The sequence below is a fragment of the Rhinopithecus bieti genome, unplaced genomic scaffold (genome assembly GCF_001698545.2).
Source record: "Rhinopithecus bieti isolate Rb0 unplaced genomic scaffold, ASM169854v2 scaffold_7683, whole genome shotgun sequence".
In the NCBI taxonomy this organism is placed as follows: domain Eukaryota; kingdom Metazoa; phylum Chordata; class Mammalia; order Primates; family Cercopithecidae; genus Rhinopithecus; species Rhinopithecus bieti.
Genome location: NW_016805834.1, coordinates 668,539 through 690,202, shown reverse-complemented (window position 1 = coordinate 690,202; position 21,664 = coordinate 668,539). Strand labels below are relative to the sequence as shown.

Genomic DNA, 21,664 nt, shown 5'->3' with positions numbered 1-21,664 from the left:
TATAGTATTTTACCTAATTAATATTTTAGGTAATTATTTGCATGTTAAAATGTGTTAGTGCTCAAATCTACAGAATGCAACATACTATGAATTTAATTATTTAACAGGACAGTTTGGCCTGGTACTTAATCACAAGGAGTTAGATCCCTTCTCTCAGCTGTGCTCCCTCCCCACATACAACCATTGTAATTAGTGACTTGGAAATCACATGATAGGATGTCATTGTTTTTCATCCTGTAAAGGACTAAACGTAAGACAAAATAAACATATTCAAATGTTTCCTTATTTAAATTTATGTCATATAGTCTCAATCAAATATAGGTAGGAATTAAGTTAACATTTTTTTCCTAAGGGGAATTTCATCATACAGAAAATGAGAGTCTCCTAGAGTAATCAAATTCAATTTCAGAGTCTAGGATATAGAAATAAGGTGTTGGTTCGCTACAAAGAGTGCAGCTAATGCAGAATAAGTGTCTCCCACTCCACCCCTGAGAAAAAATATAAATGCCATTTGAGCATTAGTAACACACCAAAGACTTGAGGATGATGATTTATAAAAAGTTATGACACAAGGGACGTCTCCGTTGCCCTCCCTGGGTATTATGCGAAAAAGAGTATTATTTTCTCAAGGACCATGTTCATTTCTCAAGGACCCATGTTATCCACGTAAATAAAAAAGCATTAGAAGTGGCCGTCATGTGGGAACCACTGGGTTTTAGGGGTAATGGTTTGTCTTGTTCTGTCCTAAGAATGAGGCCGGAAGGATGAAGGGAAATGACATCAGATGGTCACTGTTTTGAGAATCTAGCCTAATCAGGACACTTAATTTCCTGGCAGGTTATCCCAGGAGACCATGAGAAAACTGATTCAATGACAAATATAAGCAACCCTGGAGATCTTCAGAACTATATTTGGAATAAAACTCTGGAAAAAGACTGAATACTAATTTAATAGGTAGAGTTTTATATATATTTATTTAATAAAAAGTATAATTAATCGTAGCAGTTTAAGTCTAATTATATGGTACTTACTATGTGTCAGTCATTCTTTGGAATCCGTTACATTTAATCAGCCTTTGGATCCACTCCATTTAACAGCTGTAATAATTGGAGTCCTGAAATACTAATTTGCTCTAGTGCACACTTTTTAAACTGTTAAATAGTTTCTTTTACCTAAAGCTCAATAAAATGTATAAATTGTCTAACATATGTGGACATAAATAGATGAGACACACTACAAAATAGTTGAACGAGAAGCCACTAGTTGTAAAAATTTAAAACAAAAAATTACAGTATATTCAAAAATGTATATCATCCTAAATTTTGCTATAGAATATAATATCTTAAAATACCTCAATATAACATCCATATTATTAAATAACAACCATATGCAACAGTAAGAAAAACACTATTCATTATCTGTCTGTCAAAAAAATCAAGAAATATTATTAATGAGTCTCAGATTGACGTATTTTATAATTTCTATTTTTCCTGGGGTTCAGGTACTTCGTGAATTAATACTATAGCTACTCACCCAATACTCAAGTCAATTGAAGAGTAACAAGTTGGATTTCTAAAAAGTCTCATGGAAGATAAAATTATTTGAAATCCAATAATGCACATCATTCAAGTCATCAAAATGATACTGTAGACTGTGTTGATTTAAAGGTTTTCATTTGTACAGCCGTCATTCTGAAAAGATATTTATGATTTAAGTTTTAATTTAAATAGGATGCATACCACTTATTTATTCACTATAAGCATTTTCACAGCAAAACATTTGACAGCAAACTGGATTTTAGTAACAAAATTTTAACGACTGTGACTTGGCTTTAGAAATCTAAAGAACTTCAGTGAGAGCACAAAGATTATAGTGAACAAATGAGGTGGATGGGTGCTCTCCTGAGCTACAGAAGAAATGATTTGCTGTTGAACACAAAACAAAAGTCAAATGTATTAGAGTTGTCCACCGTTTCCAATGGTGATCTTCTTGCTGATTTTGTCATTCCGTGACATCCGCAACAGTCATACCCTCATGCCCTCTTTCACTTTGTCCAGGCCCACATGGTTGCCATCCAACCATTCAGCCTTGGCATTGCAGATTAAAATTTGGAAACCATTTTTGTTGGGTCCAGCATTTGCCATGGACAAGATGCCAGGACCTGTATGTTTCTGGATGAAATTTTCATAACCAAGTTTCTCCTCGCAGATGGATTTGCCACCAATGCCATTATGGCATGAAGTTACCACCCTGGCACATCAACCTTGGAATAATTTTGTGAAAGCAGAAACTCTTGTAACCAAATCCTTTCTCTACGGTGCCCAAAGCACAGAAGTTTTCTGCTGTCTTTGGAACTTTGCCTGCAAACAACTTGAAGAAAACGTGACCCAAAGGCTCACCCTCCACAGCTATGCCGAACAGAGTGGGGCTGACCACGGCTGATGGCAGGCACTTCCAGGCAGCAACAGTGTCTTAGAAAAAACACTGTTTATTCCACATGTGTAAAATTCAGTGAGTGACTTTCAGAAAGATCAAAAGAAAGTAAATGTAACATCCATGCTGTTGTTTAAACTTTATTTTTATGTGCATGCATGTTTCAAGGAAACAAAACTTTCAAGATATAGAATACAACATATAAAATAATTCAGAACTATCTTAATGTGTACACAAATAACAATAATAAGTACATATATAGGATACACTGTATAATTTGTTTTGAGGTTTCAAAAAGCAGTAATTTGGTTTTAAAATTCTGATACCAATGTCTAATATAACATTCAACTAAAACATATTTCAAAAGTTGAACTTTTGAAAATAATAACAAATTAACACATAATTCTAAGACATTCTGCCTTTTTCACAATAGTCAAAATAGTGCCTTTCATTTCTTTTGCAGAGAGCAAGAAGGTTGCTGCAGGTTTTCACTTCAGAAAGTTTATCATTCATCAATTGTGTGATAAGAATGGTGTACAAATGGCCAAATACCAATGTAAATTCACGAAGCTGCTTATTTAAAAATATGGTTGTGTTCCCAGACTTTGAGAGAGAGCTTGACAGCACTGGTCTATATCTTCTAAGACCTGCTCCAGAGTTTTCTTACCCCATTTGATGGCTTTCATCTTACATTTGACTTTTCACTGTTTCTGATAGGCCAAAATATGATGAAGAGGCGAAGGGTAAGGTGATCCATACCTAGCATGAGTGATCTCCCCGATTTAGGTTCATCCAACCACTGAAGATACAACTAGTAACAAAAGAATAGTCACTAAAACTTGGGAAAATGGAAATTTACTGTGGAAATAAGGCTAACATATTTGAGATATTTGAATTTCAACCGAACTTATTTAGTTGAGCTTGGTGGAAGATTATTTAACTTACAAGACATGATTTTTTTGTATCTTCCCAAGTAAAATGTAGTCATTTTACCAATGGAGCTTGAAAACAAATCTTTTTTTGATAAATAATCATCTTGCTTTCAGCATCTAAAACTTATTAACAGAAACATACCTTCTGCCAGTCGAATGGCATTATATCTTATCCAAATGCCTAAAGGTATGATAGGCATTTTGATTGCTATTATTTTTTATTGTGTTTATTTCTGGAATTTTCTACTTTGAAGTTACCATCCTTGTCATTAGCTAGAAGCTACAATATAAATTTTGCATTCAGGTCTCTGTGCTTTTTCCTTTGCATGCAAATATTATACTGCTTTCAAATGATAATATGATCAGTTCACACTTTTATTGGAAGAACTAAAATATTAACACTTTGTTCTCTTTGAAAATGATGACCTAAGTTTTATATTGTAAACATTTCAATTAAATTATTGGTTCAAAAGATACTATTTTAAGTTTGGATGTAACATACTTGACAATGCTTTTGTCAGACTAATGAAGCTTAGCTTTGTTTTTTTTTAATTTTATTTTGTTACATGGGCTCATACCTTTGGTTCAATTCATTGATAATTGTGTTTAAGAATAGAAGCACTTCCAAATTTTGGATTTATATTTAAGATGAATATAAACATGCTTAGATTGTTCCAATACATTCAATATCTTTAAGTTAAAATTAGCTATAAGTTTCTCTATTCCTCCTAAAATTTCACAGAATGTGAGTATTATACAGAATACCTTCACAAAAAGTTAAAAATATCATATATAAAATAAAATCCTATGTTCCCTGTGTATTTATGAAAGTAAATCATCAATTCTTAAGAAGATGTAAAGTGACTTTTGTAGAGCAGCTGCAATCAATTATTATTATAGAAAAGAACATTTACTCAACCAGGTGTAAGAGAATTAAATAAAATCCTTACAAACACTGCCTCTTCATTAACAAACCAGCTGAAAGATTAACAAATTTGCTGCCTGTCTGGAGATATTTAAACTATTCCAATGTGATGGTTCAGGAATTATGAGAGGATTTTTAAAAACAAAATATATTGACAAATTCCATAAAGTGTGCCTCTAAAGACTGAAACTTGTATTTGACCAGGATTCAATATTCTCCATTGTCCTTCATGACTGGATAAGGGGAGAGCACCAGGCATTGAATCAGACACTTTCTTATATGATATGCTCTAGGATAGTCAAGAAAGGAATACCACTCTCGTTTATATTCCCCTTTATATTTTCTATGAATTTACCTCTCATCCTCAAGAAGAATTTATTAAATAATATCAGACTTTGTTTCAGTAAAGGCAGGCTATGGTTTAAACTAAACCTCTTGCTGAAAATATTTAGAAAATCTAGACAAAAACACCATCTTGGAAGCATAAAACATGTAAAATTATGAAGAAGACTTAGGCCAGCATCTATGGGAAGATGAAGGGCCAGAGAGGCAAGTTCAGGGCTTCTAAGTATTTTCAACAACAACAACAACGAACACTTTTTTTTTAACAGCCCTGCCCTGTTAGGAAGCAGAAATCAGAGTTCAGAGATGGTAATCTGGTGAGACCATCGCAATTTAAGATAAGTATGATCAATGAGTAGTTGAAACTCAAAAGAGCTGAGGCTCAGCTTTAAATCTATGCAATCCCTGAAATTTGATTAAGTTGCTACTGAATTGCTAGTCTCTCAAAGTACCTGCCAAAAGCAAGCGTACTTTTTTAAGAGAGGATAATTTCATATGAGACCTTACTATTTCTGTAATTTTGCTAATATGTATAATACACAATGTAAAATAAATAAACAAATAAATACACTTAAAGAGGAAGACAATTATACAAACCAAAAGAATCAATGTAATCTATAGATATAAATATAAATTTAAGGATCAGTTTTTCGTATATGCCAAATAACACAGGAGACAGAAGACACCCTGTTAAATTTGAATTTCAGAAAAACATTGAATATCCCAAGCAATATGTGGAACATATTTATACTAAAAAATTATTCATTGTTAATCTAGAATTTTATTCAGCCCTTATCTGACATTCAAATTCAACTGGACATTCTGTATTTTGTCTGGAAACATGACCTATGAGGGACCCAAATATGAGACTTCCCAGAACCAGATTTTAAAATAACTACACTAAGAATGTTCTAGAAGTTAAAAGACAAAGAAGAAAGAAAGGACTTCACAAGGTCACCAGCTACAGGTTTTAGCTGCAGTTGCCAGAAGAACAAGCAATGATTAGACAGACATCATTGCCAATGCCTATGAACAGCTCAATGACAGCTCCTTCAATTTTAAAGTAGACTGAATAAAGAAAGTGAAATGAAACGATTTAAAACTGAAGAAGAGATTTGAACAAACGGAAATTTCTCTACTCAGCAGGGTGGGAAATAGTGAGAAAGACCAGATGAACCATAGAGGTAATTTTGTCTACAAGCTGCATTTTTTGAAAATGTATTGCTAATTATACCCTCATTTCTCACAACTTTTTCTCTCTTTTTGTAATTTACCTCTGAAGACATTTGTTTTGTTGTTTCATCTACATTTTCAGAATGGTAGGAAGCTGATCTGTGAGCTGATTTGTGAAATATCATGGTTGTACCTAAATAATTTGTGTAATTAGATGAGTATACCCTTTTTATATTCTTTTCTTTTATCATAATGAATATCTAATATTAAAACCTACATTGAGGTCAGCTTGACATTTTCAAATAATTTCTTTCAAATGGATACATAACATTCTTTTGGCTAGGATTCCTGGCATTTCCTATGAAAAGGTAGAGGATCTGCTTAGAAAGTTTTCATCTTAGAATTACTTGAATATTTTCCCCTTTTCTAATTTAATCTTCCATAGAAGTCAGAAGGGAGAATTAGGTAAATCTAAATTAAGTAAAATTATATTATTCTAAGCACTGCCACTAACATTTTACAGATAGTATATGACATTATCTATAAACCTTTTCAAGAAGCTACAAACAGAACTAAAAATACCTAAGAAGAGGGTTATTTGTCCCAGATATTTTCCTTTTAAATAGTTCCAGCTTTTCTCAACTGGGGTGCTTTTGGATTTTCTGGAGGATCAACACTTTGTTGTGTGTCACTAATGACAGAATTATTAGCCTTTTTCGCTTCGGTGCATTTAATTTGAGCATCTTCTATTGACAGTAATAGAAACCCTAAATATTTGAAGGGATAATCAGAAAATCAATAAATTTCCAAAGAAATAAAATTACAAAGCACTATGCAAATGTAATCTATAAATATATAACATATACATATATAAGAAAAAGGATATTTTCTTGTAGAATTCTTCAGTAATCTTTATTCAATTTAACATTTTAAGCCGTTAATCTTTATTAATCTAGCAATTCACATGTCATCCCCACTACTCAGGGGAAATAATAAGAAAAATATACAGTTTTCAATTTATTAATAATTGATAATGCTGTTACATTTACTTATGTATAAGCATATTTAATAAATACATCTTCACAATTTACAAGGCTCTTGTGCCCTAAGGGTCCCTTAGGAAGTATAGATGTATGTGACAATTGCCACCTCATAGATGAGGATGCTTAAGCCAGAAGAATTCAGCTTACCAGCTCAAGATCATGCTGAAATTTGGAAGTGGATGCAAGATTAAAATGGAAGATTTTTACAGTAAGTGTGGTGCTCTTTTTGGTACAATATTTCTCTGATTCTTCTGAAAAGTTTATATTTCATTGGTTTGTGGTTTCCTGGTAGTATATGATAGGGTCATTTGATATAGTTTACATTGTTCTTATTTAAAAAAAAAAAAAGAAAAGAAAAGAAAAGAAAACAAGGAACAGAAAATGGAAACAAGCTCTTTTTTTGACTGCTTACAATATTCCAGCACGATTTTAAGTGCTTTATATATATTAACTCATTTAATCATCCCAAAACGCTGTAAAGAGAACCCAAATGGAGACTTTTCAGAGTCTTAACTTGGTTGAAACCACTAGTCTTCAACTGAGACCTCACTCCTGTGGGATCTTTTAGTACACCGCCAGCTGCCACAGAACCACCTGTGACAAACGCCTGTGGATCAGGGACAGTGTGTGGCTCCATTTGTAACCAAAGCACATTTTTTTCAAGGCTTCAAACATATCCTGGAAAGTTCACATGGCCACTATTATCCCAAAGAATGTTGGGGAGAAAATCGACCGCATTGGTCGATATGCCTGTTTCTCTTGATCAATGCCTGAAGAACAAGTCCCTGCAATATGCTGCCCTTATCACAGAGCTATGGGCTTTCTTGTTGTTAATTCAGCGATCAGCACTTCTATCGCCTACAAAAATCTATACACTGTGGCCTCCATAATACCCACATCATTATAAAGGAACTTCCCCATCCTTTCCCACATATCTTCATATCTTCAGCATGATTTCTCAGTATTCCTGAAACCTCGAGTTTCATGAGAACACAATTTCCTGCGCACCCACTTACATGAAGACGGTTTATATTCTCAAAAAAACCCTTAACTCAGGGTCAGTATTCTTCTATACCTCCAAAATTAAGCATCCAAAGCATCTTAAGAATACTAATAGTTAACCTTTGTTTATGTTATTATATATATATATGTATGTTTTTTTTTTGTTTTGTTTTGTTTTTTTTTTTTTTTTTTTTTTTTTTTTTTTTTGAGACGGAGTCTCGGTCTGTCGCCCAGGCTTGAGTGCAGTGGCGCATCTCAGCTCACTGCAAGCTCCGCCTGCCAGGTTCACGCCATTCTCCTGCCTCAGCCTCCTGAGTAGCTGGGACTGCAGGCTTCCACCACTGTGCCTTTTAGTAGAGACGGGATTTCACCATGTTAGCCGGGATGATCTCTATCTCCTGACCTCGTGATCTGCCCGCCTCGGCCTCCCAAAGTACTGGGATTACAGGCGTGAGACACCACGCCTGGCCCAAGAATATTAATAGTTAACTTTTAACAAGCATGTACCACATACCCAATCTGTTTTAAGCATTTCACGTGTAATTATAAAGTAAATCTTCAAAATATGTATGAGACAGGATTATTAATATAACTGTTGGACAGATTCCTCATGTCTTAAGTCACATTAAATAGGAGGTGATCATTTCAACTTTGATTATTAACCTTTATGCTATAGTATTTCACTTATTTGCTTTTTTTAATTTAAAAAATTCACAATTTTTAATAATAGTTTACTATTCTTGTCTTTATTAAGTAAATATTTTATTTTTTCTTCCTTTCATTATTTTCTACCATGCATCACTTGCATTTTTAATGAGAAAGAATCTTCTTTCATTCCTTGCCATTTATTACTACAAAGTAACATTCAAGGCAAATTTGCGTAAGAGCAATGCTGCTATATCTTTTGTTTTGTGTTGTTATTTAGTTTATTTTTGTTGAGGTACAGAAGAGCAGTCTGATGAAACCCTATTTCATAAACCTTATTAAATAATGGCCTAAAAGAAAGAAAAGATTTCTGGAAGTCTAATTGTAACAAATCTTCATTTTCTGACTACAGGAAGGGTGGTATGACTGCTCACTGGGTATGCGTATCAACCGACTTGAAAATAAAATCTACATGTCACGTCATGGCTCCATACGGCTGCAATAATTGCTGCACTGCAGCTATTGAACCTGCCTTAAATGTCAGAGATAATTTTTAATACACGTTTAAGTTTTGTCATTTTCTTTAATACAAGCTAAATAATTTGTGGGAATGTATAAATACTGTATACATAAACAATGACTCTGTAGCTAGCCTTCAGAAACATGTTGGAATGTCAACATGCTATGACATTATGTATGAAGTAATTATGGGAAATATGCACATAAACTTACAGCAAACATTTAGTGAGAAAAAACACTTGTAACTTTTCTATCAGAATTTCAATAAAAAAATTAAGCACTTGACAGCAAATCCATATGCATGTGTCATCTGATAGCAGCAACTAATTAAATTATAAAAGGTAGAGCACATAGCACAAAGAAAGTGCTACAGAACTTCATGCCATTTCCATGTTGATCCCTGGATATGTACTTTATTTGCTAAATGCTGTTTTATTGTAACATTCTTTCAAAAATTTCTATCATTCCCACTAGCAACACACCTTAGCTGAAAATTTAAGAGAGGCTGGAAAAGTCATTCATATAATAGGAAAATTATTGAAAGGAACTTTGAAATTGACACTATCGAGATCAGCATTTATAAGTGAAGAAAAGAAGTAAAATAATTAGGTTGATGATATGTAATAGTACTTATACTTTTTTGATTAACAAATATGCTACTGGGTTGACCTATTTTGCTCTTTTGTTGTTGGTTTATTTTTGTTTTATTTTATTTTATTTTTTATTATTTTTATATTTATTTATTTATTTATTTTGAGATGGAGTCTTGCTCTGTCCCCCATGCTGGAGTGCAGTGGCGTGATCTGGGCTCACTGCAAGCTCCACCTCCCAGATTCACACCATTTTCCTTCCTTAGCCTCCCCAGTAGCTGGGACTACAGGTGCCTGCCACCACGTCCGGCTAATTTGTTGTATTTTTTTAGTAGAGACAAGGTTTCACCATGTTAGCCAGGATGGTCTCCATCTCCTGACCTCGTGATCCACCTGCCTCAGCCTCCCAAAGTGCTGGGATTATAGGCGCGAGCCACCGTATTTTTTATTTTTATTTTTTTGTGTGTGTTGGAGTCTAGCTCTGTCGCCCAGGCTGGAGTGCAGTAGTGTGATCTCGGCTCACTGAAAGCTCCACCTCCCGGGTTCACACCATTCTCCTGTCTCAGACTCTAGAGTAGCTGGGACTACAAGCACCCCCCACTTTGTATTTTTAGTAGAGACGGGGTTTCACTGTGTTAGCCAGGATGGTCTCGATCTCCTGACCTCATGATATTCCCGCCTCGGCCTCCCAAAGTTAGTTTATTTTTTTGTTTTCTGTTGCTATAATTTTTGAAAGGTTAAGTTTTATTCCAATTTTAAAGGATGTTTTTAAGTATCAATAGTCTGAAAATTATGTTAGTATATGATATGTGAGGTCTTTTGATCCATATTTATTAATATTATTCCCTCATGATTAGCCATTGCCATCTACTTAATATTTGTTTATTGAGAGCCCATTATACACCAGACATTTGCTATATTCAGGAAAGACAACTTCAGTCCTATACGATTACACTTTTATGAGGTATCTGAAGTAGTCACCTTCATAGAAATAGAAAGTATAATGGTGGTTGTCAGGGCCTGGGTAGAGGAGGGAATCAGAAGTTTGTTTAACGGGTACAGGGTATCAGTTTTACAAGATGAAAAAGTTCTTGAGACCCATTGCACAGCAACATGAATGTGCTTAATACTACTAAACTGTACACTAAAAAATTGTTAACATGATAAACAGAAACTTACCAAAATGTATATTTGACATATGTGTAGTTTATTGTACACCAATTCTACCTCAATGACACTGCTTTTTTTGTTGTTTTTTAAAGATATGGGGGAACCTTAAATATATTGCTAAATCAAAGAAGCCTATCCGAAATGGTTACATACCGTATACTTGCAACTATAGGACATTTTGGAAAAGGCAAAACTATAGGGACAGTTAAAAGATCAGTGATTCACAGGGGTTCAGGGAGAAGAAGAAAGGGAAGAATATGTGGATTACAGGGGACTTTAAGGGCAGTCAGATTAGGTATGATATTGTCATAGTTGACACTTTTTAAAACCCATAGGACTTTAGAACACAAATCTAAATTATGGATTGTATTTCATAATAACTTATCATTTTTTCAGCATTTTTAACAAATGTACCATACTAATGCAAGATGTCAATATGGGGGAATCTGCGAGGATGTGGAGAGAGAATATATTGATAATGTTTATATTTTCTGCTCAATCTTTTAGTATAAAAATACTCCATAAAATCTAACTATTAAAAGAAATACATTCAAAATGCAAACATAATCAAATCAATTCTCACCAACTCTACCGCCTTCACCTTAATTATAGACCATCATCATTTTTCATATTTTTTGTCCTGCTCCTGTAGAGGGTGTTCTAAGTGTAGAGGCAAGACAGAGTCATTTAAAACATTTCACTGTTCTTTGCAAAATCCAGCTTTGGATTTTAAATTAGAATCAGATAGTTTAAAGTCATCACAGCCACCTATATGACTACCTAATTTTGTACCACATAATTCAATATCCTTTAACTAACTTTTTGGCATCATCTGCCCAGCTCACTTCACTCTAGCTTCATTGACTAGTTCTGACTCTTTCTTGAACACATCAGCCATTCTCTAACTCAAAGAATTTCTTTGTTGTTCCCTTTTTCTAGTATGATCTTCTGCCAGAGAGCCTGATAAACCTTATGTCTTAACTCCTTTGAGTCTGCTCACTTGTCATTTTCTTAATAAGCAGAAACTTCCTTGACCACCTAGTGTAAAATAGCAAACATTTCTTCTCAGCACTTTCAATCCCTTTCCTTGCTGTATTTTTCCCCATAGCACTTATCATTATCAGATATTCTATCGATTTCACTGTGCAACTCTACAATACAATATGTCAGGAAGGAGAGAGAGAGGAAAGAAGGTGGAGAAGAGAAAAGACGAGGAAGACAATAAAAATGAGAAAACAAATCTTAGAGATAACTAGGCTTTTTGAAGTTATCACACCAAGTAGGTGAAATCCAAGATTCAGACATTCTTCCAGACCCGTCCCAAATCCAGATAAATATTACTAATCCAAGATTCATACATAAGCATTTATACTATTTTGATACACATATTTATAGATTTTTGCCTAATTGCCTTATCATAACTCATCTCCGAACATATTTATTTGTTTGCCTTCATGTTATTCTATGGAGTAACTGCAAATTTGAGATAAGTATATTAACTGAGAACACTTAGTTACTGTATTTAAGTAGAGGAAGATTATTTCTTAAAGAAGACTGGGGTTTAGTTAAAACTCATTATCTGTCAGAGTTGGGTCAAATGCAAAAATAGCCTTTTACCTTAATATGATTGACCTAACAAAAGTCCTTGCATCTATTCATTAGAGTTATTCTTAAATGGTTCTGTCTGAAAAGTGCTTTTCAACAATAGATTAATCCCCAAAGCATTTTAAATCTTTGGGTAAGCTGCTGCAGGTTAGAAATTAAAGCATTACATTATATATCTACCAAATAGAGTTCAGTGCTTCAGGCTGTGAACTTGTCTAAAACTCTTGCGAGTATCTGTTTTGTAAATGTCTTTTATAGTAAAGTATGAAGGAGTCAGTTTAAATGTTAAGAAAAAAGAAAGAAAGGCGTATGGAGAATAGTAAAACCATAAAATTAAGGTCATGACAGATGTCATGGTTCTTAACAAAATAACTAACTTGAATTTTGAAGGATCAAGAAAACTTATAATTCAATTTGGGAATATGTTACTTTGTGCATTTCTTGTTTAGAACTAAAACATTTCTGTACAATTTAATCTTTTCATACCATTACACTGCAGTGTTAGGGTTTTTATTTTGCAATGTTTAATTCCTTTTCTTGGATGGACAAATTATCCTTGTTTTCCCTGCAGCCAACTCTAATGATTTCCACTAACTGTGATAATGAGGCCAAAGCTGATTAACTTTAGGCCTTTCTTCTACTAAAATTAACAAGCAAGCTATACTGCAATAAATGTAACTCTCTCTCTCTATATATATATATACACACACACACACACATTATATATATAATATATCTCATATATATCGCTATATATAGTATGTATATGTGTGTTTGTGTCTGTGTGTTTGTGTGTCTAAGAATATTCTTATCTTCCCTTCTAGCAAAAGGAAAAAAAAAAAAAAAAAACAGTGAATCTGTCAACATGGCCATTGCCAGTTGGCCAGAGGATCAGGTCACCTGCATGTCCTCTCTCAGCATGAGAGAACATATGCATACTTGGCTGCATTCTAGTTTTGAAGGACACCTGCACTGCTGGTTCTGGTCTTAGTGGGATACAGAGGCACTGTCTTGAACAGCTTTATTTTAACCCATTTAAACAAAGAGTTAAACTGGAATTTAGAACTTTTTCAAGTGAAGATGTTATAAATCAGTATGAAAACTTAAATAGATTTCATTTTACCAAAATATTAATACATAAAACACATCCTTTTTTACTTAGCCTTTTATCATTAGTCATTTACCTTGTTTTCTGAAAGATGGAGGAATTGTGTTTAATGGTACCAACTGTTTTGTGGTGTTTTTCTTGAAGAAGAGGCCATTCTTCTCCAGATGATTATTTTGGACTTTGCAAAAGAACAAGGAAGCACTTACAAAGAAGTTTATACTCAGAATTTGCTTTTTACATCTCTATTGGAAAGCGTATATTGCTTATTAAATAAATATACAGCTCTAGACTTCCAAACTTTTGGACTACCATTATATGCCTTGCAGTTTTTTCTTGGTACTGTGAGGGCAACAAGGAAGTAAAAAAAAAAATGACCTTCTCTAAAGCAGTTTCCAATTTCAATCTCGAACAAAAGACACTTAACGATTATGCAGTTACTATGTTAGGTATTCATAAGTCCTTATATATGCTTTTTTAAGAATATCTAATACAGTTGAGAGAGCTCTTTACATAACTATCTCTTAGGTTTATGAGTCCTTGCTAGGTAGGGGCTATCTCATCTATGTCTTTAATCCCTAATCAGTGACACAAAATCAAACTTACAGTAGGTGTTTAGTAACAACATTTTTGTATGATCAAAAAGTTTGAATTCCATAAGCAGAGGTTTCATTTATTTCATACTAGATGCATATATTTTATATAATATTTATATGCTCTTCTTCTGTCTAAACACTTGAGTGTTTTTAGTTAAAAGGCCAACCAAAGAACTAAAGAGTCATTCTTCAGTCTTCTCCTTCTTTAACTCATATATCCAACTCATTTTCAAGTCTCATAGATCCGGCAAAATGCATATCAAATCTTTAAATTGTGTTCTTCTCCACTGTTATTTTTTTTTCTTTTCTACCATGAAAAAATGTGGAATAATGCTTTGATAACTTTAAGGCCATACATAATATAACACACTAATTACCACCACTGCTTCTACCTCCAGTACCGCCATTGCCACAATCACCATCAGTATCACCATCACAACCATTACTACCACCATCACCAAAACCACCACCACCATCAGCACCTGTACCACAACTACCATCTCCACCATCACCAGCACCATTATCATCAGCATGCCACCACCACCACTGCCATTGCCAATGCCTCAGTGGAAGAATAGTGGAGCAGCGAGGTGCTTGAGACAGAATTTTCTCCCCCAAATCCCCCATTATCACCATTGCTGCTAACACTATCAAAGCTAAAACTTGAGGTTGTTTCTATACCTAAAGCCTCAATACTCTTTATTATTATTATTATTGTTGTACTTTAAGTTCTAGGGTACATGTGCAGAACGTGCATGTTTGATACATAGGTATACATGTGCCATGTTGGTTTCCTGCACCCATCAACTCATCATTTACATTAGGTATTTCTCCTAATGCGATCCCTCCCCCAGCCCTCCACCTCTTGACAGGCCCTGGTTTATAATGTTCCCCACACTGCATCCAAGTGTTCTCATTGTTCATTTCCCACCTATGAGTGAGAACATGTGGTGTTTTGTTTTCTGTCCTCGTGATAGTTTGCTGAGAATGATGGTTTCCAGCTTCATCCATGTCCCTGCAAAGACATGAACTCATCCTTTTTTAATGACTGCTTGGTATTCCATGGTGTATATGTGCCACATTTTCTTAATCCAGTCTGTCACAGATGGACATTTGGGTTGATTCCAAGTCTTTGCTATTGTGAATAGTGCCGCAATAAACATACGTGTGCATGTGTCTTTGTAGTAGAATAATTTATAATCCTTTGGGTATATACCCAGTAGTGGGATGGCTGGGTCATATGGTACATCTAGTTCTAGATCCTTGAGGAATTGCCATACTGTTTTCCATAATGGTTGAACTAGTTTACAATCCCACCAACAGTGTAAAAGTGTTCCTATTTCTCCACATCCTCTCCAACACCTGTTGTTTCCTGACTTTTTAATGATTGCCATTCTAACTGGTGTGAGATGGTATCTCATTGTGGTTTTGATTTGCATTTCTCTGATGGCGAGTGATGATGAGCATTTTTTCATGTGTCTGTTGGCTGTATGAATGTCTTCTTTTGAGAAATGTCTGTTCATATCCTTTGCCCACTTTTTGATGGGGTTGTTTGTTTTTTTCTTGTATATTTGTTTGAGTTCTTTGTAGATTCTGGATATTAGCCCTTTGTCAGATGAGTAGATTGCAAAAATTTTCTCCCATTCTGTAGGTTGCCTGTTCACTCTGATGGTAGTTTCTTTTGCTGTGCAGAAGCTCTTTAGTTTAATTAGATCCCATTTGTCAATTTTGGCTTTTGCTGCCGTTGCTTTTGGTGTTTTAGACATGAAGTCCTTGCCCATGCCTATGTCCTGAATGGTACTACCTAGATTTTCTTCTAGGGTTTTTATGGTATTAGGTCTAACATTTAAGTCTCTAATCCATCTTGAATTAATCTTCGTATAAGGAGTAAGGAAAGGATCCAGTTTCAGCTTTCTACTTATGGCTAGCCAATTTTCCCAGCACCATTTATTAAATAGGGAATCCTTTCCCCATTTCTTGTTTCTCTCAGGTTTGTCAAAGATCAGATGGCTGTAGATGTGTGGTATTATTTCTGAGGGCTCTGTTCTGTTCCATTGTTCTATATCTCTGTTTTGGTACCAGTACCATGCTGTTTTGGTTACTGTAGCCTTGCAGTATAGTTTGAAGTTAGGTAGCATGATGCCTCCAGCTTTGTTCTTTTTACTTAGGATTGTCTTGGCAATGTGGGCTCTTCTTTGGTGCCCTGTGAAATTTAAAGTAGTTTTTTTCCAATTCTGTGAAGAAACTCATTGATGGGGATGGCACTAAATCTATAAATTACCTTGGGCAGTATGACCATTTTCAAGATATTGATTCTTCCTATCCATGAGCATGGAATGTTCTTCCATTTGTTTGTGTCCTCTTTTATTTCACTGAGCAGTGGTTTGTAATTCTCCTTGAAGAGGTCCTTCACATCCCTTGTAAGTTGGATTCCTAGGTATTTTATTCTCTTTGTAGCAATTACAAATGGGAGTTCATTCATGATTTGGCTCTCTGTTTGTCTGTTAATGTTGTATAGGAATGCTTGTGATTTTTTTCACATTGATTTTGTATCCTGAGACTTTGCTGAAGTTGCTTATCAGCTTAAGGAGATTTTGGGCTGAGATGATGGGGTTTTCTAAATACATAGTCATGTCATCTGCAAACAGAGAACATTTGACTTCCCCTTTTCCTAATTTAATACCTTTATTTCTTTCTCTTGCCTGATTGCCCTGGCCAGAACTTCCAACATTATGTTGAATAGGAGCGGTGAGAGAGGGCATCCTTGTCTTGTACCCATTTTCAAAGGGAATGCTTCCAGTTTTTGAACATTCAGTATGACATCGGCTGTGGGTTTGTCATAAATAGCTCTTATTATTTTGAGATATGTTCCATCAATAACTAGTTTATTGAGAGTTTTTACCATGAAGGGCTGTTGAATTTTGTTGAAGGCCTTTTCTGCATCTGTTGAGATAGTCATGTGGTTTTTGTCATTGGTTCTGTTTATGTGATGGATTACGCTGATTGATTTGTGTATGTTGAACCAGCCTTGCATCCCAGGGATGAAACCAACTTGATCGTGGTGGATAAGCTTTTTGATATGCTGCTGGATTTGATTTGCCAGTATTTTATTGAGGTTTTCACATCATTGCTCATCACAGATATTGATCTAAAATTCTCTTTTTTGTTGTTGTGTCTCTACCAGGCTTTGGTATGAGGATGATGTTGGCCTCATAAAATGAGTTAGGGAGTATGTATTTCTGTGGGATCAGTGGTGATATCCCCTTTATCAATTTTTATTGCATCTATTTGATTCTTCTCTCTTTTCTTCTTTATTAGTCTTGCTAGCAGTCTATTAATTTTGTTGACCTTTTCAAAAAACCAGCTCCTGGATTCGTTGACTTTTTGAAGGGTTCCTTGTGTCTCTATCTCTTTCAGTTCTGCTCTGATCTTAGTTTCTTGCCTTCTGCTAGCTTTTGAATTTGTTTGCTCTAGTTCTCTAGTTCTTTTAATTGTGATGTTAGGATGTCGATTTTAGATATTTCCTGGTTTCTCTTGTGGGCATTTAGTGCCTTAAATTTCCCTCTACACACTGCTTTAAATATGTCCCAGAGATCCTGGTACATTATGTCTTTTTTCTCATTGGTTTCAAATAACCTCTTTATTTCTGCCTTCATGTCATTATTTAACCAGTAGTCATTCAGGAGCAAGTTGTTCAATTTCCATATAGTTGTGCAGTTTTGAGTGAGTTTCTTAATTCTGAGTTCTAATTTGCACTTTTGTCTGAGAGACAGTTTCTTGTGATTTCTGTTCTTTTATATTTGCTAAGGAGTGCTTTATTTCCAACTATGTGGTCAATTTTAGAATAAGTGCTATGTGGTGCTGAGAAAAAATGTATATTCTATTGATTTGGGATGGAGAGTTCTGTATATGTCTACTAGGTCTGCTTGTTGCAGAGCTGAGTTCAGTTCCTGGATGTTCTTGTTAACCCTCTGTCTTGTTGATCTAATATTGACAGTGAGGTGTTAAAGTCTCCCATTATTATTGTGTGGGAGTCTAAGTCTCTTTGTATGTCTGTAAGGACTTGCTTTATGAATCTGGGTGCTCCTATATTGGTTGCATATATATTTAGGATAGTTAGCTCTTCCTGTTGAATTGATCCCTTTACCATTATGTAATGGCCTTCTTTGTCTCTGTTGTTATTTGTTGGCTTAAAGTCTGTTTTATCAGAGACTAGGATTGCAACCCCTGCTTTTTTTGCTTCCCATTTGCTTGGTAGATCTTCCTCCATCCCTTTATTTTGAGCCTATGTACATCTTTGCACGTGAGATGGGTCTCCTGAATTTAGCACACTGATGGGTCTTGACTCTTTATCCAATTTGCCAGTCTGTGTCTTTTAATTGGGGCATTTAACCTATTTACATTTATGGATAATATTGTTACATGTGAATTTGATCCTGTCATTATGATGTTTGCTGGTTATTTTGCCCGTTAATTGATGTGGTTTCTTCATAGCATCAGTGGTCTTTACAATTTGGCATGTTTTTGCAGTGGCTGGTACTGGTTGTTTCTTTCCATGTTTAGTGCTTCCTTCAGGAGGCTCTTGTAAGGCAGGCCTGGTGGTGACAGAATCTCTCAGCATTTGCTTGTCTGTAAAGGAATTTATTTCTCCTTCACTTATGAAGCTTAGTTTGGCTGGATATGAAATTCTGGGTTGAAAATTCTTTTCAGAATGTTGAATATTGGCCCCCACTCTCTTCTGGTTTGTAGGGTTTCTGCCAAGAGATCCGCTATTAGTCTGATGGACTTCCCTTTGTGGGTAACTCGACCTTTCTCTCTGGCTGCCCTTAACACTTTTTCCTTCATTTCAACCTTGGTGAATCTGACAATTATGTATCCTAAGGTTACTCTTCTCGATGAGTTTCTTTGTGGTGTTCTCTGTATTTCCTGAATTTGAATGTTGGTCTACCTTGCTAGGTTGGGGAAGTTCTCCTGGATAATATCCTGAAGAGTGTTTTCCAACCGGTTCCATTCTCCCCATCACTTTCAGGTACACGAATCAAACATATATTTCATCTTTTCACATAGTCCCGTATTTCTTGGAGACTTTGTCCATTTCTTTTTACTCTTTTTTCTCTAACCTTGTCTTCTTGCCTTATTTCATTAATTTGATCTTCAATCACTGATACCCTTTCTTCCATGTGATCGAATCAGCTACTGAAGTTTGTGCATGTGTCACGACATTCTTGTGCCATGGTTTTCAGCTCTATCAAGTCATTTAAGGTCTTCTCTAGACTGTTTATTGTAGTTAGCCATTCATCTAAACTTTTTTCAAGGTTTTTAGCTTCCTTGCAATGGGTTAAAACATTCTCCTTTAGCTCGGAGAAGTTTGTTATTCCCGACATTCTGAAACCTACCTCTATCAACTTGTCAAAGTCGTTCTCTGTCCTGTTTTGTTCTGTTGCTGGCGAGGAGCTGCAATACTTCGGAGGGGAAAAGGGGCTCTGATTTTTAGAATTTCCTGCTTTCCTGCTCTGGTTTCTCCCCATCTTTGTGGTTTTTATCTACCTTTGGTCTTTGATGTTAGTGACCTACAGATGGGGTTTTGGTATAGATGAACTTTTTGTTGATGTTGATGCTATTTCTTTCTGTTTGTTAGTTTTCCTTCTAACAGGTCCCTCAGCTGCAGGTCTGTTGGAGCTTGCTGGAGTTTCACTCCAGACCCTGTTTGCCTGGATATCACCAGCAGGGGCTGCAGAACAGCAAATATAGCAGAACAGCAAATATTGCTGCCTGATTCTTTCTCTGGAAGTTTCGTCCCAAAGAGGAGCCACCTATATGAGGTGTCTCTTGGCCCCTACTGGGAAGTGTCTCCCAGTTAGGCTACACGGGGGTCAGGAACCCACTTGAGGCAGCAGTCTGTCCATTCTCAGAGTTCAAACACTGTGCTGGGAGAACCACTACCCTCTTCAGAGCTGTCAGACAGGGATGTTTAAGTCTGCAGAAGTTGTCTGCTGCCTTTTGTTTAGCTATGCCCTGCCCACACAGGTGAAGTCTAGAGGCAGTAGGCCTTGTGGAGCTGCAGTGGGTTCCACCTAGTTCGAGCTTCCTGGCCACTTTGTTTACCTACTCAAGCCTCAGTAATGGCAGACACCCCTCCCCAAGCCAGGCTGCAGCATCACAGATGGATCTCATACTGCTGCCCTAGCAGTGAGCAAGGCTCCATGAGCGTGGGACCCATCGAGCTAGGAACTGGAGAGAATCACCTTGTCTGCCAGTTGCTAAGACCTTGGGAAAAGCACAGTATTCAGGCAGGAGTGCCTCGTTTTTCCAGGTGGTCTGTCACAGCTTCCCTTGGCTATTAAAGGGAAATCCCCTGACCCCTTTTGCTTCCCGGGTGAGGCGATGCCCCACCCTACTTCAGCTTGCCTTCCGTGGGCTGCACCCACTGCCCGATCAGTCCCAGTGAGATGAACCGGGTACCTCAGTTGGAAATGCAGAAATCACCCATCTTCTGCGTCGATCACACTGGGAGCTGCAGACCAGAGCTCTTCCTATTTGGCCATCTACTTCTTCTCCACTGTTACTAAGTCCACAACACCATAGCTTTTTTCTAGACTTCTGCCAGGCTCCACCAATGGTTCAACCTGTATTCCTTCGGTATAATTTCTTTAAAATATGAATCAGAGAATGTCACTCTCTAGATTAGACCATTTAATGCCTCCAGTATGCTTAGAATGAAGTCAAATACCTTATCCTGTCTGACAAAGTCCCCCTAAACTGGATCCTACTATATCCTTATCCTCATCTTCATTTACGGTCATCCTTCCCATTAAGCTTAAAACACATCATGTTCTCTTTTATAAAACTCGCTCCAGTCAGAGTCCTTTGGACCTGCTGTTTTCTCTGTGTGGAACCTGTCATTGTTACAGCTGGTTCCTTCTTGTGATCTGTGCCTATAATTAAATGCTACCTTTATATCTATGTTTATATTGCCATAAATGAAAGATACACTTAAGAGTAATTTTATAGTGGGTTTAATTATTTTACTTATAAGAATTCTGGAAGAAAGACAATTACAATGCTAGTTAATGACATAGCCCCATGATATCAAGGCAGTCATTAAGTTTCTCTGCTCATCTTCTACTTTCTTTTCCAGATTGTACTTCAGCTAACTTGAGAATTCAAGCATCATATCAGGGGTGAAAAGATGAGAATAGCACTCTTTTAGGAAAGAAGTACCAGGGGAATGACCATTAGGTTGGCAATTAAAAATGCTGCTATAAAGACATATGCACACGTATGTTTATTGTGGCACTATTCACAATAGCAAAGACTTGGAATCAACCCAAATGTCCATCAGTGACAGACTGGATTAAGAAAATGTGGCACATATACACCATGGAATACTATGCAGCCATTAAAAAGGGATGAGTTTGCATCCTTTGTAGGGACATGGATGCAGCTGGAAGCCATCATTCTTAGCAAACTATCACAAGAACAGAAGACCAAACACCGCATGTTCTCACTCATAGGTGGGAACTGAACAATGAGATCACTTGGACACAGGAAGGGGAACATCACACACCGGGGCCTATCATGGGG

At 36.0% G+C, this 21,664-nt stretch overlaps 1 long non-coding RNA gene across 1 annotated transcript in view; it reads right to left on the bottom strand.

The window, feature by feature from the left end:
* LOC108530767 (uncharacterized) overlaps window positions 1-21,664 on the bottom strand; it is a 227,637-nt gene that overhangs the window by 37,293 nt on the left and 168,680 nt on the right. Inside the window, exons 4-5 of the long non-coding RNA XR_001885947.1 lie at window positions 13,564-13,729; window positions 1,032-1,114 (exon numbers count right to left, since the gene is read on the bottom strand). This is a non-coding gene — a long non-coding RNA (uncharacterized LOC108530767). The remainder of the gene's footprint in view (window positions 1-1,031; window positions 1,115-13,563; window positions 13,730-21,664) is intronic.